The following is a 23,268-nucleotide window of genomic DNA, read 5'->3' on the forward strand; positions in this document are numbered from 1 at the left end:
TTGTGCGCTGTGCCCTCAGCTTCCCGGGGTATTGGATGGCAGCTTCCGTATGCAGATGCTGAAAAATCTTTCTGGGAGTGTTTACATAGTAGTTGTCTCTTGAGCACATGTTTATTTTTAGTGATAAATTATCAGAGCTTGTGAGGCTGAAGCCTCAGCTACTTTTTGCATGTGTTTTCTTTCAGTAGCCAAATTCCAGGCCAGGGCACCGTGGACCGTCTATCGGCCATGACAATGATTTCCAGACCTCATCCTCCTATCGTGCCAAGTAATTGAAATTGATTAATGACTTACCAGTTTAACAACAGTCCGTGAGGGCCCACGAAATGCTTATTTTCAGATTATTCATAACCGGAAGTCTACGTGTTCATCACAAAGAGGAAGGAGCTAAAATATTTCTCTTTGTGGAGTTAGAAATCTCAGATCAGTGATCTCAATTCATTGCTCAGCATCTTCAGGGAGTCAGAACAAAGAAAAAGGGTCAAGTCCCAAGACCTGATGGCAAACCGTTCAAATTGCTAATAAGGAGGTGAAGTCTGCCTTGGATGCTTAGAATTCCAAGATGCTGCTTCCAGCAACATCCTTGATACTGAAGGAGAGTGGCAGAGATTGCTCCAATTCTTTTTGGATGAGACTTGAGAGACACAGTGAACTCATACCCTAGAAAGCTGTTCTTCTGGGCACAGCAATTGAAGAGCAGGGCATCTGCACCATGCCCACTGCTTTGCCCCTTGTTACCCTCAGAGATTTAAGGCTGCAGCCCCACTAAACCTCCACACAGGGTTTAAGGACATTAAAGATGTTATTCCCTTTTTAAGTCAGGACTCTTGGTTTCAAGCAACAGATACTCAATCTAACTTCTTATACTTTCAGCTTTATTTCTCATACTGCTTCTTAAAATTTCAGTTACATCAACAAATAAGCCCTGAAAAAACAGATATAGACAAAATGTTTTGCTTATGTCCGTGTGTTTTTGTTTCGTACTTCGCATAATTGAAAGTTTAAGAAATATATCTGCGACTTCAGATGATGTCATCAGTCTCCTGCCTTGGCACTGCTTATCTCTGCCTGGCTCTGTTCCACTTGCACACTCTTCCCTTATGGTGAACAAGTTTGGTCTGTGGTTAGAAATCATTGGAAAAAATAGCTGCTTCTACCGCTGTCCACATATCAACTTGCAAAATAGATTCTGATTGGCTCTACTTGGAGCACATGCACACCTCTGGACCAATCAATCACTATGCCTTAAGGGACATGATTGGATGATCTGAGGAGTCATGCACCCTCAGATGGCCTATGGCCAATGGAGGCTGGGCTGTGTCATGGTTAAAAGCTCCACTGGGATCTCATCATGTCTGGAAGGGGTAGATTCTTAAAGGAAGGGATGATGATAAATTTTTTTAAATGTCCACTACAACATATAAGTGATCCATAAAACTGTAAGTGTCTTAAAAATAAGTAGGAAAAATAAATAGGAGATTGCCAACTGCTACTCTTTTCCACTCATGCCCTTCTTCTGCCATTCAAGGCTGTCCTTGATACTATGCTAAATGTAGGGACTTGGGATTGGTCTAAATAAGTCCTGTGCTATGTATTAGCCTACAACTAGTAAACCTTAGGTTGTTGGTACTTTCACTAAACCTAATCCTTCTTTTAGGATAGTATGCCATCCAGTGATGTTCGGTAGACAAAGATGGGGAGAAATATGAGCTTCTTGGGAGGCAGAACTTGGTTTTTATTTACCTTTGTTTCTCCTGTGACACTGAGCACAGTGTCCAGCACGTGGAGGCCTTAGATCGTTTTTGAATTAAGTCAAGTAGGCAAACATGTTGTTTGGAGGCTTAAAGTCCAAAAGCTAAAGAATGTACATCCTCTGAGAACTTCTAGTTCCCCCTAACTCTTCCATACCAAAAATTTAATTTTTTTTCAGAAGAATTCCCTTTAGTTAAAGACCTTGGAAGGGCCCAAGCATATAACATATGAGGTCAGCATATTGTAAGGGCTGAGTTTCTAGAGTTAGGCCTGGTTTAAAAGTTTCCAATGTCTAGGTTTCTCGAGAAATTAAAAATAGAACTATATATGACCCAGCAATTATACTTCTGTATATTTATTTGAAGAAAACAAAATTTTAAATTTCATTTGAAAAGATATATGCACCTCCATGTTGACTGCAGCATTATTTCCAGTAACTAACACATGGAAATAACCTAAATGTCATTGATGAATGAACAGATAAAGAAAGTGTGGTATATACACACAGCGGGATATGATTTAGCCAAAAAAAGAATTTGTGACAACACGGATGGACTTTGAGGGCATTACGCTGAGTGAAATAAGTCAGAGAGGGACAAATACTGTATGATCTCACTTATATGTGGAAACTAAAGCAAAATAAAACAACACAACATAAAAAGCACTGAGCTCATAGATACAGTCTGAGAACAGATCGGTGGTTGCTGGAGGTGGGGAGTGGGTGAAATGGATAAAGAGAGTCAAAAGGTAAAAAATTCCAGTTATAAAGTAAATACGTCCTGGGAATGTAATGTACAGCATAGTGACTATAGCTAACAATACTGTATTGCATATTTGAAAGTTGTTAAGAGAGGAGATCTTAAAAGCTCTCATCACAAGAAAAACTTTTTCTAAGTATGTATGGTTACATTTGAGGAGTTTTACATTTCTCCCAATGCAAATACATTTAAAGGTAAGATAATTCAACTGAAAAAAAAAAAGCCCAAAGTGGGCCTGCTGCTAATGCTTTATATCTCCCATTTATAAGAGGACTGGTTGGCATAATGCTATATATAGTTAGGCCTGTTGTTATGTATTGATGATTTCCACAGTGGTCCCACTGGAATTATGGGTTGTGTGCTTTTTGGTATATGATCATTCATTTTTAGCATGAACTGTATAATACAAACTTAGAAACATTTGGACTTCTCATAATTTTGAAAATATTTTGTACTGTGATTTTAAAAAGACTAAAATCTAAAATCATATGGAAAAAAATCAGTTCCATATTAGACCACCATGGACCTGAACCTGGTATTAGGACTGGCCTAGGGCTGCTTCCAGCTCAGGGTGTCTAAATGGCTGTCTCTTCTCCTTTCCTACAGGCCTAGGAGATCTGTCTGGTTTCCTCTGGGGAAATAGGAAAGGCATAACTAAGGTAATGGCAAAGAAGTTCTTAAAAGATTTAAAAAATCTTATGAAGTTTTCCTTTAGCAAATGTACTTGCTTGATAATCTCTGTTGGCTCTTCCTCTAGGCCGACAGACTTGTCACAATTAATATGGGTAAAACTCGAGTGGATCTTTTCCTTGCCAAACTTGTCAGTTTGTCACTGATTACCAAACTGTGTTGATGGCACATTTCCACCCAGTCCACCTGACTAGAAACTTGAGTCACCTTTGACTAGTCCTTGTTCTTATCTCTATTTCAGATTAGTCACCAGGTGCTTCCCCAGGATATACCCATACAGCTTCCTGGTCCATTCTTCTCTTTGCTACCAGTGTCACCATCTGATTTAGACACTTAACTGTTTTTCACTTTGACTTTGGTAAGAGTCCGCCACAGCTTCTCTCCTTCCTTCCCTACACTCTTCATTTCCATTCATTATCAGAACACCAAGCTGTATTTTTATAAAACATAGATGTAATCATGTACTCCCTTGCCTAAAAAACAGAAAACAGTCACCCAAGATATCTGTTGATAACTCTAGACTATGCAAAGTCTTATCAGTATTTAAAGACTCCATCATGCAAAGAATTGGGAATCATTACATTAATATTGCAACAAAGTTCATGGAAAAATGAAACTTAAGCAAAATCAGCACAATTTATTAGAACTTGGCCCGGGAAACTGTCCTTAATTACATTGATAGTTATCTCAGAACCCTGTAAAGATCATGACTTCTTATAAAGATATATCAATCTCTAGATATATCTCAAAATGGAGACTTAAAACATAAATTGGTTAAAAGTTAAGTTAAACAGATTATATTATTAAAAGTTAATCGAGTCATTTTTCTATTCAAAATTTATGAATGAGATTACATTAAAAGTGACAAAGATAATTACCACTACTCCTAGTTAATTCCAATCGACTATATATACTTTGAACAACAACAAAATAATGCATAAATTGTTTTAAAGTATTTGAAAGCCTAAGAGAAAAACTTCAAATGCAGTAATGCCTTTTCGTAATTTTCTAATTATGGTAGCATAAAATTGTATGCAATATAGACAATTAATAAACAATTTTTGCCTTCTTATTGTGAAAAAATATTGTTAGAAATACCCAAAAGATTATATGTAAATGTATGTAAATTATCAGCTAATACAATAAATAACAGTGACTCTGCCACCCACCCAAGAACAGGAGAATTTGCTATAATTTCCACAGATCTATTTGCTCCTTTCCTACATAGCCCCACTTTTCCTGCAGAGATAACCCAATCTGAGAAAGTTGTGGTCTTGCTGAGACAGACACTGTGGACAGGAGTGGCTGGAGAAAATGGGTGATAAGATGAGATTTTGGACTTGGATCATATACCTCCTTATTGCAATGAGGCCCCTGTCACTGAGAAGGTGGAGTAATTATAGTGCCTGGCCAAAGGTGGCAATCTAGTGGTTAACATTCTCACCAGAGGTGACTTGGGAAGGTGCACTGGTGGGGTGTGGCACACTAGCTAGTGTGACAATAACAGGCAGTCGAGAAGTATGTGGGGAAATGGTAACTTTAAGAACAATGAGATTAAAAGGCTATTGCTCTGCACTGTTGATGCCCTAGAAAAAGATAATGAAAAGCTGTAAACAATGTATGAGCAGTTTGAAAAGCTAGGTATAAAAAGCAGGTTTCACTGGTAGCTTATAAAAGGCTCTCATAAAGGAGGCCACATGGACACAATTATTGTAATGACTGGCTAGATTGGAGGGGCAGCTGAGGGAGACCACCCTACAAAGACTTACAAAGAAGGGTAACAGAACATGGCATTCTGAGATGCAAAATCGATTGGCAGCTGACAGAGGTACTCCTCAGCTTGTGCTGTCAGAAAAAAGATCAAAGATAAATGACAAAAAAGACTAAAGGTAGTGGCCCCAATAAAAAGTCACAATCCTTTACTTAATTTCTGAACTTGCACCAGTTTTCAAACCTAGAACCCAGAAACCGAAGAGTAGGCCAGATCCCCAGGAGGAGGAACTAGGTTTACCGTGATGAGTATGTGTGGTGATGATTACCCCAGAGCTTCTGCACAGGGACCTATGGCCGTCTACTCTGGAATCTGTACACTCGGGAAAGGGCAATACCCACATATTCCCAGGACCATTGGATAGGTGTCATCATGGCCTATTAGCGTGGAGCACAGTAGGGCTGGTCATAAATGATGTCCTGGCCAAAGTCCACTTAGAGTGGATCCCCTGGGTTCACGGGCTCACCTGGTCCATGGTCATTTCTAGGTCCATGGCCATTTGATCTAGGAATGTATAGCTAGAATTCCTATGTCTGGCAGTTACAATAATTCCCATATTGGATCTTTTGCCTGTGGGGAAGGCCAAATGGAGGCCTCTGAAACTGCTCCTCTGGGGGTGAAAGTAGCGGCTTGACAAACTTTCTCTTAAAGGGCCAGATGACAAATATTTAAGGCTTTATGGGTTTAACAGTCTCTGTTGCAACTACTGAAAGGTGCTCTTGTAGCAAAGAGTAGCCACGGGCATGGCTGTGTTTCCCCAGATATGATTCGCTTCTGCTGGTGACCAGGGGGCTCTGTGTGGGGGACCACTTTGGCCTCCCTGAGGATCTCAAGTAGCACACGGAAGTGGAGGTTCCTTTCACTCTTGGCACAGTGAGCCATGCTATTGTCCATCCAGCCTCAGGTAACCCTGCCCTTTCCAGCTGCCCCAGCTCCTGCTGCTACTTCTAGTCTCAGGTGATTTTGGGGGGACGTTAGGGAAGGATCTCTGAACACATCCCCTGTCTCTTGTGAAGCCAGTCATTCTCAGTGTGTCTTCAAGAGGATTTAGTTGTTTTGCAGCAGGAGAGTCCCTCAGAGCATCTGGTCAGCCATAATGATGGAGGTGATGACCTTTGTTTAAAAAATACAATAGACAAGGATTTATTGGGTCAAATGTGCAAGACTGCATTCTTACTCCACTCATGTTCACATACATGTATTGAGCATGACTATAATAAGAGGGTTTTTTTAAGGTAATCATGTGCTTTAAACATTTTTTTCAAAAATATTTTATCTTTTAATTATGGAAAATTTGAAATGTATACAAAAGAAGAGATCATAGCAAAAGGAGCCTTTCTGTACTTTTCACCCAACTTCAACAATTTTCAATTCATGGCCACGTTAATTTCATCTCTCCCTCCCTCCCTCCTTTTGATTATTTTGAAGCAAATCCAAGACAGCCTATAATTTTATCCATAAATATTTCAATAAGTATCTCTAAGCAATAAAGGCTAATTTTAAAAAACATAACCACAAGAGCAGGATCACCCTAAAGATTTGATAATGATTCCTTTATGTCATCAAATATAGTAGGGATACTAACCCTTTACTGGTGACATCAGATTCTTCCCCTAACTTTGTCATTTGTCTTCACGTTTTGCTTATGGTGTATTTTTGCCATTTAGAAGTTATTTTTATCATATATAGTCAAATACATCAATCTTTCGCCTGAGTACTTCTGGATATTTGAGTTCTAGTTAAGAAAGTTTTCCCCATTCCTGGATTTTAAATTCACCCATGTTGTTTTCTTCTAGTTATTATATAGTTTTACTTTTTTACATTTAAGTTGCCTTCCCATTTATCCTGGTGCTTGGTGTGGGGAACTGATCCAATTTTACATTATTCCTTGTAATTCTCCAATTATTCCTAACCATTAACTAAAACATACATTTTCCCCCTCATTGATTTAAGATGTCAAGTTTATCATACATTATAATCTCATACGCAATTGAGTCTATTTCTGAATTTTCTGTTCCTTTTCATTGGTCTTTCTCGCTCTACATGTGCCAATACCACACAATTTTAGAGTCTTGATAACATATTTTAATAACTGATTAAACTATAGCTCCCCTGCAATGGATTCTTTTAAAAAGGTTTTCCCTTATTATTCTTGCTTGTTTTTCTTACAAATGAATTTTACGATCAGCTTAAAATCCTCATTCTTAACAGATACAGTTTTTTTTTTAAGTAGAAGTATCTTGCTAGTTAAGTTATATTTACTATCTTACTTGCCTATATATAAATCAGTATTTCTCAATGCACTGCAGTGATAGTTATAGAAACCATGATTATATAATATTGTATCCCTTATGTTGAACAATTGCTAGTATTTGTCTTTGCACTAAGCTACAGAAACTATTAACTGAAGCAGAAGGTACTTCACTAATGGCCTCAGTACAAAATGCCTGGTTGTCCTGGGTGTAAGGAATTCTCATTTCACCAACGTGTAAATAAATCCCTCCTTGTTGGAGATCATGTCCTTTCAGTTAGATCGCACAGTGCTGGTTACTTAGTGGCTACTTAGTAAGCATTAGGTGGCTTTTGCATGGCAAATACACATCCTCATTTTATTGTTTATATTTACGAAGAACTTACCAAAAGCAACGGACCGTGTTGAGTGCTGTGCAAGGAGTAATGATGAGTTACACAAAGACTAAAGAGCTTACCTTAGGAAAGGGTAGCTATTTACTTCAGTAATTATCCCACAAGGCCCGTAACTCATCAGAGATGTGTAGATGAATGCTATGGAAAAAGAAAAGAAATTAGCTCCAGCTGGAGGACTGAGCAACCAGTTAGGCTGCCAGAATCTCTTTTCTTATGAGAATGAATCAAATAAGAACACAGCTATTGAGGAATCTAACTTGAATCTAGCTTGTGTAACTGGTTTCCAACAAGAGAAAAGAATGCATGTTCCCTTGTAAAGCAGTCAGTTCTTCCTTCCATATTTACTTACTGGCATGTAGATGTGCCCTGGAAAAGCACATGTTTTTGGCTGGTGAGAAGGTAATGGGTTACTTGTAAGTCATTATCATAAAGAAACCCTTCCTCCAGAATGATATTCACAAAGGATTCCTCCTCTGGATACAAGGCACACCACTGCCTGATTACACCTTGCGAAGAGTTGGTCCACTCTAATATAAGAGGAGGGTGCAGCTCAGATACGGTTTTAAACTGAAATGTATTTCTGATGGCAAAATGAAATGAACTGTGAAAGACAAAGCGAAGCAGAGACATCGACTTTCTAGGGCTGACCTGTGAGCCCAGGCAACAACCAGCCGTGAGCTCCCTTTGTTTTTTCTCTTCAGCAACCTCTTCGTACCCTTAGCTGTGTGTCCAAAAAAGATCGCCCAGCTCTTGAACCTCTGGTGCGGAGGTGAGAGGTCTGGGGAGTTCCGTGCCCGAAGGAGTGGTTTCTGCGGACGTGCTCTAGGAAGACATCAGGTGGAAGCCTCTGAGGGCATCTGAAGGAGCCCCTTAGGCTCTTTCCAGGCTCCCTGCCGCCCGGCTCTCATCCTGCTACTGAGTCTGCGTCTGCCGTCCTTTCACTTCAGCTCACGGGAAGGCTGGCTCTTCAGGAGAGATGCCGAAAGCAGGAAAACATCTGTGAGAGGAATCCCTCAATGTCAGGCGTGCCCTTGCCCAAGAAGATGAATTCCTGACTGGTTCTCAGGCAAACAGGCTCTCAGGCAAATAGGCAGAGACACATCTCATACTACATTCCATCAAATGAAAATATCGTTTTATTTATAATTTTATATGCTCAGCTATGATGGTTAATTTTACATGTCATCTTCACTGGACCACGAAGTGCCCACAATCCTGACTAATATACCAGCCTTGTGATACTATTGCTCATTTTGTTGAAATGTTCAGTTTGACACAAATGATACAGATACAAATGATAATCTGATTTATTTTCTTACTACATCCTTGGGAGAGTTATAAAGAGTCAGAGAGGGTGACTTCACCAAAGGAAAAACTATCTGCGGTTGTATGTAACTGGAAATAGATGATTAGGCACATGACTCATATATTAATTTCTACTGGACCGTATTGCATCCTGTGAAACCCTGCTTTCACGTGAAACAGAATCTTTTGCTTTCTGTATCTCTGTGGGGATCTGAAAGAGTTTCTAGTTGTTTCAGGAATTTTTGTGGCACATGAGGTAGATTTCATTACTGAACTCTCACTAGATTTCTCACTTGAGATTTGTCAGTGATATATTAGCCTTCAATATATATGCCATCAAAAGATGTTATGGCCAGAGTGACTGAATAAAAACCACAAGCATCCCATGGTCCAATGTTACTTAATGTATCATCCAAAGAAACCCCACAGTCTAGCATCCAAAGGTAATTAAAGAGCCATTCCCATCTTTAATCATGTTTTTGAAAGACCTTTTATCTTCTGGTTATTGAATGGTGTTACTTTATGATCCAGTTCACAACCTTTGGAAACCTTTCTGAGGTCTCTTTTCCTCTCCAGTGTTCTCAAACACCAAGAGATGAGGAGCTTCTCATTCTTTTAACTCTTCTTCCTCACCCTCTCACCAGCTCTCTTATCCAAGTCTCAGCCCCCTGGCCCTGGTCTCCACCCCACTTCTTCATACATTTCTGGTCCTATTTTTCTCCTGTTAATTTACCTGATTCTGCCCTTACAGAACCTGGAAACTGGAGTGGCAAAGAAAGAAGGCTATTTGCAAAGTAGAGGAGAAAAAGAAGTTGAGAGGACAAAAATGTAAGTCTTTTTCAAGATGAAATCTTAAAATGCTGGTCTGTATTTTCTCTCACTGTCACTCAGAGGTAGCACCGCACCAGGGGTAGGAGCCATGTTAGCTGTTGATTCAAGACCCCAGGGTATGTTTCTTTTTTTCTTTTTCTTTTTTCAATTGAAGTATAGTTGATTTACAATATTATTTTAGTTTCAGGTGTACAACATAGTGATTCAATATTTTTATATATTAGACTCCATTTAAATTTATTACAAAATAATGGCTACATTGTCCTGTGCTGTACAGTATATGCTTGTTGCTTATCTATTTTACACATAGTAGTTTGTATCTGCTAATCCCCTACCTCTCTCCTGCCCCTCTCCCCTTCCCTCTCTCCACTGGTAACCACTAGTTTGTTCTCTATTTCTGTGAGTGTGTTTCTGTTTTGTTATATTTACTCACTTGTTTTATTTTTTAGATTTCACATGTAAGTGATAATAGAATATTTGTCTTTCTTTTTCTGACTTATTTCACTAAGTATGATATCCTCCAGGTCCATCCATGTTGTTGCAAATGGCAGAATTTCATCCTTTTTTTTATGGCTGAGTAATGTATATGTGTGTGTGTATGTATGTGTATGTGTATATTATATATACATACATATATATAATACATACATACATATATATATATATCTCACATCCATTTTATCCATTCATCTGTTGATGAATGCTTAGGTCGTTTCTATATCTGGACTATTGTCAATTATGCTGCTCTGAACGTTGGGGTGTGGGTATGTTTCTTTCACCCACAGTTTTCTGCACAGTGACCTTCGATTGCCCATTGGAAGAAAGCTGGCACATCTCTGAGACTTTGCCAAGCTCCATCCAAATTCTCTTGTGTGTATGCTCATCCTTTTCAATGACCCAAGACACTTGGACCCTTCATCTTACATACAACCAGAGGCTGTGATAGAATGGGAAAAGCCCTGTGCTGGTGCAGGCTGGGACCTCTATTGTGCATACTACTGCCTCATTTTATTTCTAAGACCAACTCTGTGGGATGGGCAGGGGCAAATACAAATATTACTATTCTCATGTTATAGCCCACCAACCAGGCTTGGCATCTCTGATAAATGTTGGTGAGTGCTTCAAAACAGTTGGAAGAGTTGTTCAGGCTAATTGTAATTTTATTAACTCACATTAAGCATCCTGGATAATTTTTCCTTTTTTATACTAAAAAAGTCCATTTTCAGCTATGAAATAAACATCTATTTTTTCCACTAGAAATCATGCACTGCATCTTTTAAAAAATATTGAATTTATAAGCATACTTATACTGTAATCATTTCCTGTGATTACTTTTCATTTTTATGCTAATAAAACTAGAATTTATGTAGTGCATTATTTTTCTGTTGTGCTTCTATTCTGATAAATACAGAAAAAGAAAAAAGACCCCAAAACATCTGACAAGGGCCATAAATACACCTTTTTAGCATCCTTATTAGTAAAACAGTCTTTATTCTCTCTTCTTTCTCTCTTTTTCACTCTCTTGCCTCATGAGAAAAAATCTGTAGTATTTATAGATACTACATAGGTTTATAAATACATTTATATATAGAAATAAGGTAGATATGGACCTTCATTCACTAAAGAACAAATCATTCATCAGTTTCTGTGAATCTCCTAAATTGACAGCCTGTTCAAATACATGACCTGACCTTTACTTGGTCTGTGAGATCTTGGAGGTTACAGACTCACCTCTCAGTGAACTGATTGCTCTGATTGACACAAATTACCTTTGGGCAACAATAAGTGTATAAGGGAGACACTTAAATGCACGACCCTTGACAGCCGAGGAATGTACCTGAGAGGAAATAAAGAGCCGTGGCCACAACAGCTCAGATGTCTGTGCTGTGAACGCTGGCCAAATGAGGTTTCTACAGACACCCCCATGTCTCATGAGATGGTGAAGGGGACAAACTAAGGGTCACATTGAGGAGGTGGGATTTAACTCACAGTTGCTCAGCATTGTTTTTCCCACTTAAAATTTTACTTTAATAATCAGATTTGAGGTTTTGTTTTTTCTGACCAGAAAAAACAAATCAAGTTGAAGTCTGTGGAAGAGTTTGCTTCCCTCACGAAGAGGTCCAGGAAGCTTCTGGTCTAGGTACATATATGAAGAGTAGCCACCTCAGGGAGCTGAGTTTGTCTTCAATTTTTTAAAATAAAGGATGGAATAAAGATAGCATCGAGAAAAGCCCCAGACTGATAAAGATTTCTGAGAAGAGCACTCAGACTGCGTCACCCCTCCCGTAGACGCTGGCCTGCCCTGGAATCCTCTGGCTGCTGCCTAACTGCCTACTGTCTCTCCCTGTTCCCTAACATCCCCCTGCCTCACCCCAGTCTTGGCTCAGTGCTGCTTCATGGCAAAACACAACAGCTACTTGTTGATTAACTGACTCCCCAAACCCCTTTGGTCTCAAAGTGCGCCGGCATCTGGTATGTGGGTCAGACTTGAAAATATTAAACAATATGTATGTCATTTTTCTCCCCTGTAAACTGCGTCCTCTGACAGCCATGGTAGCTCCAGGGAAGGGATGGGTAATGACCTCAGAAGAGATGGATGTGGCTGGAGCTGCTGCTAGCCCTTACGTGGCTCTTGTGCAAACTAGAACAAGGACCTTCTTGCTCTCAGGAGACACAGCCCAGGGCCAGGGCTCCTGCTGAGTGAGCAGAGGGCAGGCTGGATTTCAAATCCTGCTCGTTGTCCACATTCTGTTTGACTGCATGTGGTGGTCCCTGATATAACAGGACTAAACCCTGCTAAACTGGAAGAAGGAAAAAAAAAAAAATCTCCTCCTTCTGGTCCTCAGGGTATTGTGGGGATGAGAAAGACAGAGGTACCAGAGGCATCAACCATGAGTCCTGATCCTTCCTATTTGGAGAAAACCCCAGAGGGTGAGACATTTTGGATATGATGAGGGGAAAGCCCGAAGAGGAGAACATTTACCCCTGTTCCTATTTGGGATTCTGGGAGGACACTCCCTTGCAGCACATACCTTGTAGTCACTGTAAAGGGACGACAGTGTGGCTGGGCAGGGAGGGAGATCATGCTAGCATTGCTCTGTTTTTGTGTGGCGTTGCTGAGATCTGAATGGTCTGCAAGGTCTGTTGGCGCACATGGGGACTGAGAGTGTGGCTGGGGAACCTGCCAGAGGGACTCATCACCACAGGGACATAGTGACCTGCACGGAGTGCCATCCAGGGTGGCCATCAAATGGAAGTCCCAACCAAACTTAAGGGGATGCTGCTACCAGCGAGATACTTGGGGGTGTATCCACAGCAGAGATGTGGGTTATGTGCTGGCTGAGCCAGGGCAGTCACTGCCAATTCCGGAGCCCTAGATCAGCACCCAGTGCCAGCTGGGCGCCCCGCAGCCAGGGGCCATGGGCTAAGCGACCAGGCAGCAGGCAGACAGGTGTGAGGCCTCGATGATCAGCTCTGGGGTCCTCCCTTCTCTTGCCACTAGGAGGTAACACACCCTACTTCTGTTCTCCTGGACTCCATCCCCTCAGAGAGGAATAGGACATCTGAAAGAATAGCATTTGCCTGATAAAGATTGATTTATCTAGAGAGCCTGGTTAAATTATTGGATGAGACTTTGTGGACTAGGCTGGAACTTCATGTTGTCCCCCTTAGACAGTGGGACAGAGGCTTAGAAGAAAGATTGGATCAGCTCTAGGAGATAAAGAAACTATTTTGTTTCTTACCTGGATTTGTGGACTTGGTCCCAACTTCACCCTCATTCCACATCCTCCCCCCAGCCATCACGTAGCATGGGTGGAACAGGAAAATCGAGGGTTGGGGGACTTGGCCAAAACCAAGCATCCGGTTGCTGCTGAAGCTTGGACTTGAACCTGGGCCCTCTCATCCAAGTCTAGTCTCTGGTTTCCCTCAATGCCGTGAACACACTGACATGGATCTGGGAAGAAATGTTTACCCAAGTGTCTTTGGTCAAGTTCCCCGGAAGCTACCCTGAGATGAGGGTTTATGTGCAAGTGAAATATTAAGGACTGGCTCTCAGGAGAAAGCAGGAAAGGAGCAGGGGAAGCAGGACAGGGTCGGGGGGAAGCCAGCAGTGGGGGAGCCCCACCTCAGCCTAAGCATACCTAAATCACCCCTGCGTTGTCCACCTCTGAGGAAGGGAGCTGGCTTTCACACTCCAGCACCAGTCAGGCATGTACAGGCACGTCTAGTTTTCTGTACATGAACCCAAAGAGACCCTAGAAGCCCAAGGGCCATCCTCCGAAGAGGGCTGCTGGCGGAAGCTATTGGAAGCAAAGCACAGGAGGGCTGGGGGTGGTAAAGAATGAATCAGGAATCCAAGGAGATCTGGGATGACCTTGGGAGCCCCCGACTGTGTCTGCTCTCTCTCTCTTTCTCCCACTTTGTTGTTTAAGGCTACCAGCCATTATTTCTTGGGAAGAATAGTCCTTTATTCCAAGATTACACTCTTCCTGCTTTTTTGTTAGTCGTGTTGCTCCTTTTATGAAGACCCTGATGATCGTGGATAGTAAGACATGGTCTTGTTGTTTGAAAGTCTTATTTGGGCAATAAAAGTTGGCAACTTATTTTTGACATATTACTGGTCCATGAAACCCCAAAGTCTGGGAACCAATGCAAGAGTCCACATCACTTCTCTTTTTCGGTTGGTTTCCAAAGTACTTCCTAATCATCTCTCTGTGATTTAAAACAGACAACTAAAACAATAAAGAGTTTGGGATCCATCTCAGTCATAATTGTGTAAACACAGCTCTTCCTCCCAGGAGGGCCTCTGCAGCCATCAGCAGGATGCATTTTCCCATGTAACTTGCAGGCAGTGAGCGGGGTGAGGGGAAAATTAACCCAGAAGGAGGGTCACAGGAGCATCACCGCTCCTCCATGAATCCCAGGCTGAGCAGGACTGGCTGAGGTCACAGGTTGGGGAGAATCCTTCTACCCTCCCAATCTCACCGAGAAACCCCTAGAAGCTCCCAGGATGTGAGTGTAGGGGCGGGGGGCTACGTGCTGCAGGAGCACCAGAGAGTGGTGAGGAGGGATAATTGTGATCAGAGGGCAGTAAATGTGAAAATTAGAAGTTAGTCAGTCTGTGTCATTTCCTGCTCAAAGAAATAAGTTGCATCACCTTAATATTCTTCCCAGTGACAAATTCTTCGAGCTGACAGTGGTTTTTTTTTTTTTTTTTTCTTCTACTTTACCAAGAATGACTGAGTTTTCCATTTGGATAAAGCTTCATGCGTTTCTCATCTGCCAGCTGAAAATTGCAAACAAGAAAATTCTATTCGCTGGAGCAGTTCCTGGAGAGGAGGAATAGTTTCAGTTGATCAAAAGAGTTTATAGCGCCTGATGGTTTTTACTTTGAACTTTAAGAATCAAAAATTTATTTGTGTAAAGGAGTTTGGCTGATTATTCAGTTCAATTATATACTATTGACTCCAGGAAAATGTGTGACAATAAAGATATTCTAATGGTCTCATTTTAATGAGTCATAATCGGTATTTCTATCTTGATTCCGTATGATTTGGTAGAAAATTTTATTTAAAACTATGGCTTGGGATACAATTATATGTGTAAGACTGGTTTAGTGAATTAATATTATATTCAACTAATATTTATTGTGTATCAAGTGCGTGCCGGGCACAGTTCTAGGTGCTAGGATGTGGCAGTGAACAAAACCATTAAAGCTATAGTGCAGTAATTGCCAAAGAGTTAAGCCAGCATTTCCTGTGAAATTGCCTTTGAAATAAAGTATTTTCATGGGGACAATCTAATGTTATACGATGCAGAAATTGAAAGTTACCAACAAATACAGAATTGCAATTATTTTGTCCCTAAAGTAAAAAAGAAAGTTCCCTCCAAGGCAGAAAAGATCATATTTTAATACTGGTGCATAATAGATGAAATCTGCTCTCAAAATAAGTAATGCATTTAAATAGAAAATAATTTTTGAAGTTCATAAGTTCCCAAGTCTTAAAGATTTAAATAGCCTAGGGGTCAGCAAAAACCCCTAGATTTCATCAGCCAGATGAAGACGAGGAAATTATGTCGAGGAAAGCCCTGACTTCCTTCCCCGGGACAGAGGTGACCTGTAGATTTGACTTGTAGATTATCTAGAAAATTGTCTTAGTTCTCTACCTTTAAAGATGACCTGAGAGATAAGCTAGATCACATGAAACCTATTTAGTGTCATTTGGTTCTCTGGATTTGTTAACAACATAAGGAGATTTACCATTAACTGCATCAAATCACCAGATCAGGGATTGTGAATCTGTTGAGGTCATGGTGCTGAAATCTAGAAAATCCCTAAAGAGCTTCTTGTCAAGGATGCTGGGTGGACCAGAGGGAGCAGCAGGCAGGCTCCTTGCGGCAGACGGCGTTATGGAATGTGACCTGTGCCTTGCTACATCAGGCTGATGATGCCATCTTTTTCTCTCTAAATATATATTAATCTGCAGTATTATTTTCCCACATGATGCCAGTAAAGGGCCTTTCCATTATTTTAGAGAGGGCCAAACTCAATCTACAGAGGGCTTTCTAAGCAAACATGGAGTTTCATAAGAATAATAATGCTTCTCTAACCCAAAGGGATCTGCTGATGAGTAATTAAAAAAAAAAAAAATCCTCAGAGTCACTTGTGAAGTTCCTTTTTGGGTCCTAAAGTTTAATTTAATAATAGCATTTGCTGTACACTTTCCATATACCAGACATTTCCCCAAGTACTTTACACTTATTTAATCCTCAAAATCCTATAGCATGGCTACTCCTATTTTACAGAATTAATGGAGGATTTTGAGAGGTTAAACAAATCACCCAGAATCACCTACAGAGTAAGAAGAAGAGTCAGGACGTGGAACAGGTCCACTTGAGGCCACACTGATGCTACTAGAAAATGGAGTCAAATTCCAGGATCATAAGCCAACTCCTGTTAACTTGGAGAAAATGATGGGATCTCTTCCTCTAAAGTCAGTTCCCTCTCTCAGCTCCTCTCCCATCCCACTCATACAGCATAACGACGCGATTGTGCCAACAGTGTGGATTTCTCCGTTGAATAAACGCTCACCTAGCCAGCTGGATCCCGCACCTAGCAGCTTCCTCGTACAAATAAACATTCGCTATTTATAACATTAATTACTCGGTACAGCACAATTCTTTTAGGAAAATGTATGATGTGTGTTCAAAAAAGCATTTCTTCCCCCACATAATCATGTTAATCAAAAGAGTTGGCAAGAGATCATAAGAACATCATAAGCTTTGCATAGATGTTAAGAAAAATAAAAATACAACTGAATTTAAAGAGGGTGTGTTCATTTCAGAGATGTTTTTGCTTCTTAATGATCATTCTTCCTTTAAGATCAAGAAGCTGTGTTTCTGATGAGGATAGTGCTAGTCTGTCTCCAAATGCTACTCTTTAGTTCAACTTTCCAAGTGACTCTATAATTTGAAAATAACATTGTCAGAAAAAAAAGCCCACATATCACTTTAAAGTTTTGTGTACCTGTGGGTTTAGAAGGGTTGTTTTTTTTTTTTTTGAGTAGAGATTTAAAAGTAAATTTAGAATTTCTGAAGAAGCTTTTAGAATTTAAATGTTTTTTTAAGAGAAAATTGAGTTCAGTATTGACAGTTGCATAAAAGAGAAAAAGTTGAATCATTAGTTTTCAACTTACTCAATATTAAAAATACCTAAACCCTTATCAACTATGGCTGGTATTTCTATAGGCAGTCATCTTCCAATTTCAAAAATATGTACATTTAGAGAATATATTATTCAATAATAATTTGCAATACTTGCCTACTTCAAATATACTCCAAAATTTCCAGCAAAGATACTTATACCCAGAATTTAAACTAAAAAATGTATAGTATTGAAAAAAATAATCCCTGGGCTAGTGCACACAGGTTTGGGGTACAAAGTGGCTACCAACTACATGCGACCTTAGCTATATCATTTAACTCCTCAGAGCTTCACATGCGCCATTTCTAAAGTGAAGAGCTAGATCTAGTGGGTCACAATCCACTAGTAGGCTAAGAAATCAAGTTATGTGATAAACTAGTGATTTAACAAAACAAAAATAAAGAGTAGAAAGTATCTGCATTATGCAGCAAAGGAAAAAGTATTATTTTATGTAACTTTTGTTTCAGATACACATATACACACTGTGTGTGGTATACTGGAATATGATGTAAATTGTATTTTATTCTGTAGATCACCATCAAAAAAGTTGGAGGAATGCTGAGGAAGATGACTTCCAGGGTGCATCTCGTTGACACTCGTTACTTGTTGTGTAAGTGACGTTGTGACAGAGACTGCAAACAAATTGTCAACCCCAATTAATGCTCCCCTCTATGTCATAAAGTCGTGGCTGCATACCCAGGACTACAATTCTTAGCTCCTTTTCCTATAAGATGGGACCACATGACTTGTTCTCGCCAATAGGTGTAAGTGTTTCTCGCACTCTTCTTCCCTTTCTGCCTTGGCTCAATACAAACGTATCATCCTTGGGGATGCAGTGTTGAATGAAGATGGTGGAGCCAGAAGATGGAAGGAGCCTGGTATTTCAAATGTTGCCTGGAAAATAGCCCTTACCTTTTGGGGACACCTATTTTTGCTTTCACATGAGCAAGAAATAAAATTCTATTGATTTGGGGGCCATTGTACGTGTTGAGGGTCTGCTTGTCTCGAGAGTGTAACCTTCACTAATCCAGAGGCATCTAACAGCTGGAGGTTCTGAATTACTGGTATCATTTCCATGTCCCGCATGTTAAAGAGCTAATAGAATATGTGTTCAGTAGTTTTGTGTTTTGGTAACCCTTTTGACCAAAGTCTTCTGGACACATATTAGTTTCCTCTGTCTAACCATCAAAATGTTAGAGGATAGACAGAAAAGACTTCTGCTGCGATGCCCTCTTAATAGCGATTAGAAAAATAGGCAAATAAAAGATAACCTATTCCATCACCTAAAGAAAATCATAGTAGGTTTAGCTTCATTTCTCTTTTTTTAAAGTAATGTTTTGTGTTTCTGTGATCCTTCATAGTTTACAAAGCACTTGTCCATATAAAATATATCACTCGATTCTGCCAACAATTCTCGTGGTAAGAAAGCAAGAATGAATTGCCCCATTTTACAGGTGAGAAAATAAAGGCTTTGTGAAATTAAGTAATTTAAAGTTTGCACCAAGAATAGCAGAGCCAGTACCTCAGTGCCACAAATTTAAAGTCCAAATCCTTGAGGTCATATAGGGCTGGATCTCGTTTGCTGCTGTATTTCCAGCACCAGCCTGGAACATGATAAGGGTCTGGGGAATGTAGATCTCATACCCCTTCCCCTGGTTTGGTCTCAATCACCTGCTATCTTTGTGGCAGGAAGAAACATCTTTTTCTTTACATCTAACAAGGGGCACTGACAGCAGACCTGAGAGCTGAGTCAATTGAGTTCGTGTTAGAAAGTGAGAAGTGGAGTGGCGCACATTCTGCTGATTAAAAAGAGTATTTTTTTTTTTTTGGATTTAATGAGATTTAAACATTTTTCACGGTTTTCCAGGGAATTCAACACTCCTTTGGAGTGGTAACATTTGTTTTAAGCCACATAATGACAATACACACAGTGTTGTTAAGCATTAAATGAAAGAAAAAATATCCACTATCATTTTTGCACATTTAAATATAAGATGGTGTAAAACAGGGCAAAATGCACCCAGATTTTCTGGGGGGGCAAAATGTTCTTATTAACGAAATGCCAAATCATAAGTAGACCAACGGGCTCTGTTTCATTCGCTTTTTGGAGCCTTGTTTACACTTACTGAGGTGGCTGTTGAGGTAAAACAGAAGAGCTTTTGATTTTACCAGTTGAAAGAACTTTTCCAGAAGTCACAAAAAGATTAAATGCTGGGCCCCACATAACTATTTCAGAAATGGTATTTTTGTAGCTATGTATAAATAAAGCCATTTCCAAAGCAGAGGTCTCTGTAGGAAACTTCAGACCAGGCTTTCCATTATTAAGTATGTCTATGAGCTGAAAAGTTTCCTAGATCCAAACCTGGCCTGTCTAGTTATTTTTGGACACCGTGGAGTCTCCAACTTGCAAGGGAATGTCTGCAGCGTTCGTTCTGCTGGGTCACAGGCAGCTGTAACACAGCCCAGAGACGATCCTCCGAGGAGTGGGGAGCCGGCACAGCCTGTCCACTTGGGGCACATCTTGTAGAGGAAGAACCCAAACAGTCACAAAATCCACTCTTGAGTGATCTGGAGCTTGTCTGAAAATTTAATAGCTAGAGTTGGAGGTAACTCAGTCCACTGCCATGGGAGAGTCTGGGGGTTCTGAAGGTGGTGGCTGGGAGCTTGGAGTTTATGGCAAATGTTTTTGTAACTGGGACATCTCTCAAACTGGTTTGTGAAGAAACCTTTCATGGTAGAGCTAATCTAGTTTGGTGATCAGCCCAACTGTACAAACTGAATGTTCTGCTCTGGTTTTAGATCAGCTTAACTGATGAAGCATTGTACAAACCAGTTATTTTGTGTGCGTGTGTATGCGTGTGTGTCTGTGCACCCTGAACGTTTCTTCCAAATGCTAGGGAGAGAGAGAAGCATTCTTTGACTTAATACCTTGATATTTATAGCGTTCCCATTTTGGAGACTGAGTCCACATGGGCTGGACATCCTCTAAGAGACTCTTTCAGTCTGGAATTAATGAAAAGAAATTACCGACCCAATAAGCACATGTTAATTACCTTCACATTCAATATTTAAAGAGGTGGAAAATACTTCGACTCTGAAACCATCATATCCTTGCCAATAAAAGAGTCAGACTCCTTGTCATAGCACATGCCTAATACAGCTCCCAGCATGCGGCACTGTTTAATGAAAACTCGGCTGGGAGCTGACTACATCAGGAAAGGTTCGCATCAGACAGCAGTGTTTACCAGAGGACATTACGTGTTCATTGCCATGATTAGAGGAAAATGGTTTTCTACACATGCAATTGCTATAGGAAAAAAAAAATCCACGTTAGCTTCTTCCTCTGTACCAGGCTTTGTATTTTCCCATAAGTGTGAGCAGGAAAAAAAATAGAGTTTTATTAGCAATTTTGGAGGGGAGAGGGAAAATTGCATTCTACTCCACAAGGATTCTGAACAGGAGAGAAGCATGATGATGTAGTGTGTAGACAGGCTGATTATTCATTCACTAAAAACAATTATGGAATGCCTCCTAGGCCAAAGGCAACATGTGTGGGGCTGAAAAGATATCAACATACATTTCTCAATTCCTGCCCTTAAAGAATTTACAATTCAGAAAGGGAAATGGAAGAGCGCACATTTAAAATCAAGCACGATGTGGAAGAGACCTTTGGTGTTACAGGAGCAATAAAAGGGGGGAAGGAATAATTCTGAGGATGAGGGAGGTTTTAAGAAGGAGGTAACAGCTGATCTGGGCGTGGAAGGATGCGGAGGATTTCAGCAGAGGAATTACAAGGGGGTGCAGAAAGGCATTCCCCCTACAAAGGGAGAAAGGGACAAAAACACGGAGGGGAGGGAAGGTGGTGTTTTGGGGACTGGTGGGTAATGAATGAATGAAATCTGTGCTTGGGGAGGGGCAGTGGGAGATGGGCCTGGCAGGAAACAGGAACAATGATAAAATTCCTTTAAAAGTACTTTATAGAGTCAAGGTGTTCCCATTGCCTCCGGGGAAATTGCATTCTTCACCTAAAACACCAGCTGAATTGAGGACATAATTGGTTGCTTTAAGTCCAATTATATTTAACTCAGTTGAAGGTAAGGATTATGGATTTTAATATTACTTATGATGGGGTATGCATAATAAGGCCTTTGATAGAGGCTAAAACAATGATATAAAGTACAGTGGTCTGCCCCTCGGCTAGGAAACAAGAAAGAGATGACAAAAAATGAGAAATGAGCCAATTAAATGACACAAAAACATCATGCTTGCAAAGAAACAGAAAAAAATAATATCAGGCCTTGGGGTTGTGCTTCAAAGTCTAATTTTCTTTCCCCTTTAACTTCCCCTTACTTCATTGGGATTTTTTTCTAAACCATTTAGTATTTGGATTACACTCAGAAAAAAAAAAAGAGAGAGAAAAAAATGAATCCAGTGACTAATTTTAGGCAGGAATTGGAATGACAGATTTGATTCAGTATTTGTTATTTCTACTATCTCAGTTTCTTTGCTGGGGGAGGGTGATTCTTGTCCTGTTCTTCTCTCTCGGAAGATAATTCTAAAGATTACATTCTGTTCCTGATAAATACAGTTGATGAACATAGATCTAACCATATGTAGTCCAAGTGAAAGAAGAGAGGGGTAATTATCTGATATTCTTAAGAGGTGTAAACAAATGCCTTAAAGGATTTAATTTCAAATAATACCTTTTTAAGGCATGGTATTTTAACAAAGGGAGCAACCCCCAGACTCATTGATTCAAACCTTTACATAAGACTCAATCCTGTAAAAATTACTTTCCCAGTTTTTCTTTCAAAATACCCCATTTGTTTCCTTCATAGCACTTATCGCACTGTTACTATCTTGCTTGTTTTTTGTGTATTTTCAGTCTTGCCCAACCAGAAAGCAAAGCACCCAAGAGAAGGGACCGTATCTTTCTTGTTCACAAATGCATGTCCTGCAGGTCGCACAAGGTTAGGAAAAGCCTCGTTATCACGATGACTATCTTTCACGTGACTAACATTTATGGGACAGTTAACTTACTGTGTGTGCTTTGTATCTGTTACCTCATTGAATAGTATATTGAAGGTGATGAATACATGTTTGTTACACAAATGAATGGATTTCTCTTAAAGAAATGGCGTGTAATTTGGATAAGTTATCTCAATGACTAAAGTTTAATTTATGGCATAAAAATGGGAGCTTTTAGAGAGCTCTTAGAAGGGGAAGAAGTATTAAGTAAAAAGAAAAGGTTAAAGATGTTTTTTTGACCTGCCTTCTGCAGTGTTCCTTCTTTCAGAAAATAGCCTTATTATTTATTTTCCTCATTATTTAAGTAGGCATGCTCAATGCAAACCTTCTGAAAAGTTCATTCCATTCTAGAATCATTTCACACATCCCCAACAGCAAAAGCACCTTTTTCCCACTTTGCTTGCAGGAGGCTCCTTAATGAACATGCCACCAGCTGTATAATGGAAATTTCAGTCCCTCGTAGTGACTCAATACATTCACTGATGATTAATTTAAAGTTGCAGTCCAGAGAGCACTAATTTTTCATTGAATAAAATTTCAAATCAATATATTACATTTCTTTCTTAAGAACCACATGGATTAAAAATTAAAGGGCAAATGAACAGTTAGCCTGCTCCTTGCTGGCGTATATCGATCCTCAAGATCCTTAAATATTGAGGCATGCAATAGAACCAATCGAGTTTATTCCAATGGAAAATTAATACGTCCAACTCGCCTCTAGAGCACAAGCATTTAAAATGGTCTAAGTGGTTTAAAATTATGTGCACGTTTAAAAAGTCTCA

The 23,268-nt window shown here is 39.9% G+C and overlaps 1 long non-coding RNA gene across 4 annotated transcripts in view; it reads left to right on the forward strand.

The window, feature by feature from the left end:
* The window catches only part of LOC106730288, a 48,935-nt gene extending 30,537 nt beyond the window's left edge, over nt 1-18,398 (forward strand). For 3 of the 4 annotated variants that reach the window (XR_004320064.1, XR_004320066.1, XR_004320063.1), the window contains exons 3-5: nt 3,117-3,169; nt 9,674-9,750; nt 17,990-18,398. This is a non-coding gene — a long non-coding RNA (uncharacterized LOC106730288). Of the gene's footprint in view, nt 1-3,116; nt 3,170-9,673; nt 9,751-14,988; nt 15,265-17,989 lie in introns of those variants that run through there. The other variant, XR_004320065.1, reaches the window with a different exon arrangement.
* The last annotated feature ends 4,870 nt before the right edge of the window (nt 18,399-23,268 follow it).

Source organism: Camelus ferus, chromosome 5, assembly GCF_009834535.1.
Source record: "Camelus ferus isolate YT-003-E chromosome 5, BCGSAC_Cfer_1.0, whole genome shotgun sequence".
Classification (NCBI taxonomy): Eukaryota; Metazoa; Chordata; class Mammalia; order Artiodactyla; family Camelidae; genus Camelus; species Camelus ferus.